The sequence below is a fragment of the Limulus polyphemus genome, unplaced genomic scaffold (genome assembly GCF_000517525.1).
Source record: "Limulus polyphemus unplaced genomic scaffold, Limulus_polyphemus-2.1.2 Scaffold4642, whole genome shotgun sequence".
NCBI classification, from domain to species: Eukaryota; Metazoa; Arthropoda; class Merostomata; order Xiphosura; family Limulidae; genus Limulus; species Limulus polyphemus.
The window spans coordinates 64,675-71,938 of NW_013670252.1; the positions used below are offsets into that span (position 1 = coordinate 64,675).

General features: G+C 35.6%; 1 protein-coding gene across 2 annotated transcripts in view; it reads left to right on the top strand.

The window, feature by feature from the left end:
• Positions 1-7,264, top strand: part of LOC106471472 (alpha-ketoglutarate-dependent dioxygenase alkB homolog 7, mitochondrial-like) — a 75,043-nt gene that overhangs the window by 63,669 nt on the left and 4,110 nt on the right. For both annotated transcript variants that reach the window (XR_002613260.1, XR_002613261.1), the window contains 2 exons: positions 3,750-3,952; positions 4,962-5,086. The gene's annotated coding sequence lies outside the window, so the exon portion shown is untranslated. The remainder of the gene's footprint in view (positions 1-3,749; positions 3,953-4,961; positions 5,087-7,264) is intronic.

The following is a 7,264-nucleotide window of genomic DNA, read 5'->3' on the forward strand; positions in this document are numbered from 1 at the left end:
ACCATATTCTGTACAAACACATGTGGAGTACATCAAAGAACATGGTTTGCCTTTTTTCAATAGCAACTGATGCTTCCAACAAAGGTGCAACAAAATGTTTCCCAATACTTCTGAGATACTTTCATTTTGAGAAGGGAGTGCACCATGTGTTACTTGACTTTTACAGCGATAACAATGAATCATCAGAGGCCATAACATATCAGCTACTATCTAAACTAGAGACGTCAGGTCTGGATCTGAATAAAGTGTCTGCATACACTGCTGACAATGCAAGTGTAAACTATGGAAAACACAACAGTGTTTATCAAAAACTAAAATGGCTCAAAAGAACATTATTGCTGCAAACTATCTGGCTCATATTTGGCACAATGCAACAAGATTTGCTACAGCAAAACTGGAAATTGATGTTGAAAATATTGTGCTCAAAGTGTATAACCATTTCAGCATCTCAGCTAAAAGAACAGCACAGTTAAAGGAATTCTGTGAATTTGTGGAGGTTGATGGTTGCAGTCTGTTGTGACGAGATGACTTTCTCTTTTGCCAGCTATTGACAGAATACTTAAGTGCTGGGAAGTTCTAAAAAGTTATTTCCAGAGCTTAGGTGAGGAGGAGTGCCCCAATGTACTATGGAAGTGCTTTGGAGATGAAGGAAATGCCTGTGAATCATCAGAGATCTATTTCTTCTTCCTCAGTCACACTCTTAAATTGTCCTCAGACACTATTGAAGCACTAGAAGACAAGACCTTCAGCATAACTTCAGTATTTAAGCTAATGTCTGAACTGAAAAGCAAACTTGAGAGAAGAGTAAAAGACTGTTTTTTGGCTTTGCAGTAAACACCAAGCTTGGCCAGCTTACCCCAAAGGTCTCTAAAAAATGTGAAACAGACTTCATTATTTTGTATGAAAGAGCCATATAGTACTTAAGTAACATGTATGACTTCTCTGAAAGCAGCTTTCATAACAATGTTTCAAAATTGAGCCTAACAAGTGCCATACCTTTCAGAGAATTCTGTATGCAGTCAAGCCCTGTAATCTTCAAGATATTGATATGAATGAATTATATGAAGAGTATGGGATTGTGCAGGCAATTATCAATACACCTGAGATGGTAGATAGCCACAGTGAGGAATGCTATCTCAAGCTGTTCAGTAAATCTGAGGTCCCTTTCACAAATCTGAAGAAGGTGAGTGCTTATATCTTCTCTATTCCATGCAGCAATGCCCACACAGAACGTGTTTTTTCAATGATGACCTCAGCTTGGAGAAACGAGAGAAACCGTCTGCAAGTGAACTCAGTCAAAGCAGAACTCCCAATCTGTAACAACTTCTCAGAAGAGTGCCCAGCCATGTACCAAAAGTTCCTGGCCAACAGAAAACTCTTGGAGATGGCAAGTAAAGGGCAGAAATACAAAAAATAGACATCCATGGTAAATAGGCTACTTACTTTAGTTTGTGAAGAAAGTGATGAATCTATACGTTGTTTATTTCTATGTCTGCTTTATGTATAGATTCATCACTTTCCGTTTTGTTTATTTCTATGTCTGCTTTGTGTATCCTATTCATAGGGCTTATATGTTATCTTTATTTTCTTTAGTTCTTTGAACTTACTGTGTATTCTTGCCAAATAAGTTCTTGACCTCAACATTTATGGGAGGTATTTGTTTAGTCATTCTAAAGAGTCTTTTTTCATAACTTTGACAGTTTTTTCTTTGTTGCGTTTCTTAACTGTGGGAGTGTGTAGTAGTATCTTATTGTTTATTCTTATGTGTTGTATTTTAACTGTCATATTTGTATGGTTCTCTCTTCCTTTAGCAACACGTTTTTATTTGCCAAATCAAATACCATTTGCATTCATTGAATTAAAGCAGCTTTATAGTTAACATAGAATAACATAGTTAACAAGTGCCACTATTTCTTGCATGGGTAGCATCACATCTCATCCCTTTAATCAGAAAAAGGGACTTTCCTGTGTTGAATCATTATCTCTGCTTTTGTTTATTTGTAATTAATTAGTAATAATGGGATTTGTCACACATTTTCTGATCTCTATCTCAGTATTGTGATACCATATCAAATAATGTCTTATTAAACCTTTCTACCAATCCATTGGTTGCTGGATGATGTGCTGTGGTTTCTGTTTTCTATATGCCCAATAATTCACACGTCTCTTTCATTAGCTTTGGTGTAAAATCAATACCTCCATCTATTAAATATTGTGCTATTCCATGTCTTGCTACTACCTGATTTACAAAAGTTTTAGCAATTGTTACTTCCTTTTTGCTTTAGGGTATCTTGTAAAATAATCTACACAAACCTATTCAACATAAGAAGTGGTTAAGGTGCGTAATATGTCCATTAGAACAAAATGGCATGGTGCTATTAATATTGACATTCTTTAAATGTAAGTTTGTGTAATAACTAAGAATAGCACAAAGATACTAGCATGATATATGTACTTATTACCTTTCTCCATAGACTTGTTGGTACAATTATCGTAGAATTAGTTCCTTCTAACTTACAGAGTGTATAGATTATATTATACCTGCTATGTTCATTATATTCTACTTTCTTTTTCAGCAATTGTATGTCTTTATCTCTTAATTGTTCCTTTATTACTGTATCTAGATCCCATGTTACTTCCCTTACCTTGTAAACATAATATTTATCTGGTTTTATTGTACTCAAAATATCTGCATTAGAAAGTTTCCTGCTAGGTCTGTACACAACTTTAAAATGAAAGTTTTGTAACAATAAGACCATCATGCTTAGCTGGGTAATGGTTCTTTCAAAGTCATCAACCACCTTAATGGAGCAAGATCTGTAATAATAGTAAATTTTCTGCCATATATATAACATAAAGGAGGTAAATTGCAAGATAAATCTTTGGTAGAAACCTATGAATCGAAGAAATGCTCTAACATCTTTAATCCTTTGAATATGGTATGAATTAAAGTGTATTTCACAACCTTTACATTCAAAATCTAATTAAACAACTTTATGATCAATGTATTTCAATAAACTTGGCATCAAAATGTAGTTTATGTTTGAAAATTCTTAGTATGAAATTCACCTTTCACTCAGACTGACTCAGTAAAGGCTTTGTAAGTTCACAGACAAATCTTCAGTAAAAATATTTTATTATAAAATCTGACTTTTTGTGTACAACAGACTTGTAATGTTTACTAAAAGCTTGTCAAATTTTGTGAAAAGAAACTATGTTCAAATTATAATTGTTATAGTTTCATGGTTACATGATCAGTCAAATTAGTGAGCCCATGTATGGAGAGTTAACATACTTGGACAATGAATAGTTTCAGCATACTTCCAGTTTCTTGGGGTTGGATTTTATAGCTTTTACTCTAAATAGTCAACTTCTGTTCTAATGAATTGACATTTCAATGATTTCAACTTTTTTGCATTACACAGCTTATTAGAGATTCCTCACTCTTTTGCCCTGACATTGAAGTCAACATTGGCAATGGTCCTGTCTCCTAAGAGACCTGTAACACTATGCTTGATGTCATACTTTATAAGAATGCCTTGTCCATTGCATGTTTTTCCTGCCAGATTATAATAGATACTGATCTAATTACCTCCTTTTTCTCCTTGCCACAACTCACCTCTTTCCTCCTCTTCTACATTTTCCCTTTCCAATAGCCACTGAGGATGATATCCAGCTCAGAGTATGATCTCCATAGCTCCAGCGATGATCCTTTGTAATTGATTGATTATCCATGGTATATTTTATAGAATGGGGGAATGTACAGTCATCTTTACAAGATCTCCAAATCAGGGAAGAAGCAAGGGTCTCCATCCATCAGCATGGCACTGGCCCACCTGTATAACAGATTGCCTCACTAGGAACTGCACACTCTGCAGCCATTCAGCCTCTCAGCACAAAGGTCACCTTAGGCTTGGGGAATTTTGCCCACATTGTCTCTCATATCCCATAGGTGAGTAACTGTGCCATTTGACCCATGGTAGGGGGTTTTGAAATCAGAGATATTTTTTTCCTAGATTGTGTATCCATTCTGCCTATCACTGCAGGGAGATAGCTGCTCAGGGTGTATCCCCATCAGAGATGCTTTGAGGAGGTAGATAACAGATCTTATTTGTGGAGAAGCTTTAACCCAGTAACGTTGACTTACAGAATTTGTGATACTTTTGCTTTATGGCTATCTGGTCATTGGATACAGTGCTCATGCATCACATGACCCTGTTGCATAGACAACTCCTCCCTGGATATTGTGTAATGGATACATATCTTTTATTATTGTTTTTGAACTAACACATGGTGCAGCATATGGATTACTACTACCCTCAATAATATCTTGATCTAGCATCTCATTTACATGTGTTTTAAATTCTATCCTGTGTCTCTGAGCTGTGGATGTCTTATTTTCTAATATGTACATCATGTAGGCTCATCTCTACAAAATGTATGTATGTATTTATATAGTAATAAATAGGAAACAAAATTAAAATGTTAATGGAAAGTAGGGATCATTGGTTATTTGTAGAATTATTATATGAAGTATCCAAAACAAAATAAATCCTGCAATAGAAAGTACACAAACAAGTAAAGTGTTACTATTTGGATAGATTTTAAAATGATTTTCAATCCATACCTTTTTCCTTATCATTCCTTTATGCCCAAAACTTTTATTTGCTCAAAAGGATAATTCTGCATTCACACCCATTTCCCTTCCTTCCATATCCCACCCTTATGACCATTCCAATCCTCACCTTGTCCTTTGCCTGGTCTGGGCTCTCTAATGGTATACAGCATGCACTACTCCCTACCATGGTTCCTCTATCTGTTTGTATATTCCTTGAAATCCTAACTTCTTCCGTGATCTTTCTCCCTTTTCCCTTACAGGTTGGATTCGCCAGTTGATTTACATGGCGTTTTCCTACTTTTCTCCTCATGATTGTCGTCTTTTTCATGTTTCTTCTCATCAGATCCATCGTTTACCATGTCCCTGGCTGCACATTTCCTCTCTTCCCTTGGAGGACATCATTAGTGCCAGTTTGTGGACCACTCTGCATACTTTGACATCTCCTTGTCTTGCATTTCCCTGTGAGTGGTAAGTACTCCATTTATTTTGCTTTGCAGGGATCCTTCTTGTATACTTGGACCCCACTCTGTGGCAAGTGTTGTCTTAAATCCACACTGTAAGACTGGTGCTCATAGGAAGTATCAGATGATCCATGGCATTGAGGCTCTTCCTACTGCAGACCTGATGTACCATTCCACTTGCTGTTGGGTGTTGATTGATCAACTCTGTCAATGTGATCTCTCTTTTTCCAAATACAATATCATACCACAATAATCTGGTAATATTACACCCATTGTTGAGATGAGGTGTTCCATGAGACTGCTAGTAGGTACATCTCATGGTCTTTTGCTTCATAAATATATTTGTCCCAGACTGTACACTCATGGACTAACATAAGCAGACATGGATTACTGCCAGTCGTGACTTTTAAAGCTCTTACTACTATGGACCTGATGTACAATTCCAGATATCGTCAGGAGTCATTTGATAAACTTCATCAACGTGATTGCTCTGCTTTTCAAAATAGGGTATTGTAGTCACCCATTGCACTGTCTCTGGTGCTGCAGTCCTCCTGGCTCTCCAATGCACTTTTTCCCTCCTCCTAGTGGAGTACGAGAGTCCTTGCCACTTACCAGTTTCTAGCCACAGGGTGGTGGTCCATGGGGGTCTGTCCTCCTGAATATACACAATACCACTGAGTGGAGAGTAGGGTGGTGGCATTCTGCCATTGTAGATGCAGTGGTGTCCTTCCTACTGTGGACCTGATGTTCAATATGTATTAGTTTGATAAATAGGTATATGTCATTTAGGTTTTAATTTTATATTTTAATTAATTGTATATTATTTTTGTTTTAAAATCCATATTTGAAAGGTTTAAAACATTTTTTATATGTTTAAATTTGAAAACTGTTCTATGAAGAGTTAAAAGGTATGTACATATTTCCATTTGTTAATTTTAAACATTTCATTGCACTATATGTTGGTGATAATAACTAGTTAGTGATATAATAGAGGAAATAAATTATAAACATTTACCTTAAAACTCTTTTGATATTCGTTTAGGAGGTTCAAGAGATTATGCAAATAAAATATGAAACTATAAGATATATAGTATTTTCATATTCATAATAGAAATCACCTTGCGGGTGTACTATTCAGAGTGTGAGTGCATATAACTAATTTAAATAAGGAATGTTTTTTTTAAAAATACTAAAAAGAAATCAAAAGGAAATATTTTATTTTTCTGAAACTACATACTTTTAAGGGGTGTTGCAAAATAAATCACACTTTTTTTCTCCCAAGAGCATAACAAAGTAAAATAAGATTTTAATTCAATCAAAAAGGAATTCCAAGTATCAATATCGCTTGATTGGGCCACCATTGTTCTCACGCACGAGTTTTAATTGCAAAAGATTTCAGCAATGCAACAAACATGCCTGTTTTTGTGTCTGTCTTTGTGAGCACATCAATGAGAACACGAATCAAGGTTTCACGTTAGTGTTTCTCACATTCAGGCAAAGTTTCCAACATTTTGTCTGTGCATTGTTCAGCAAAAGCTCCAACTTGAATTCTCAGAGCATGCCTGCGACTAGTTTCTGAGCCATTCCGAAGGCAGCATATGCAATACAAACCTAAGTTCTAGTGGGCACCATGATTCAAAATTCATGAGTAATGAAAATGACGTTTTCTCATGAGTGATGATATTCGCGGTTCTACCAAGTTCGTCATTACTTGGTGGGGGGGGGGGGATTTATTTTGCAACACTTTTTAGGAACATTCTTGTAAGATTTTAAACAATTTCATCCAATAGTTTTATTTTTGGAACAAAATATGATGAGAGCAACATTACTTAATAATAATATTAGTTGCCAGTGGTCATAGGGTTAAAGAGAGCTGAATTGAATTTAAAGTAACTGTATAATTACATTTCTAAGACATTCCCCAATTTTAACTCACAATATTTCAACAAATGACAGTAAGAAAAAAGAAACCACCATATCATAACACTGTTTCATAGATTATGCCCTTCGTGGATAAACCACCATATCATAACACTGTTTCATAGATTATGCCCTTCGTGGATAAACCACCATATCATAACACTGTTTCATAGATTATGCCCTTCGTGGATAAACCACCATATCATAACACTGTTTCATAGATTATGCCCTTCGTGGATAAACCACCATATCATAACACTGTTTC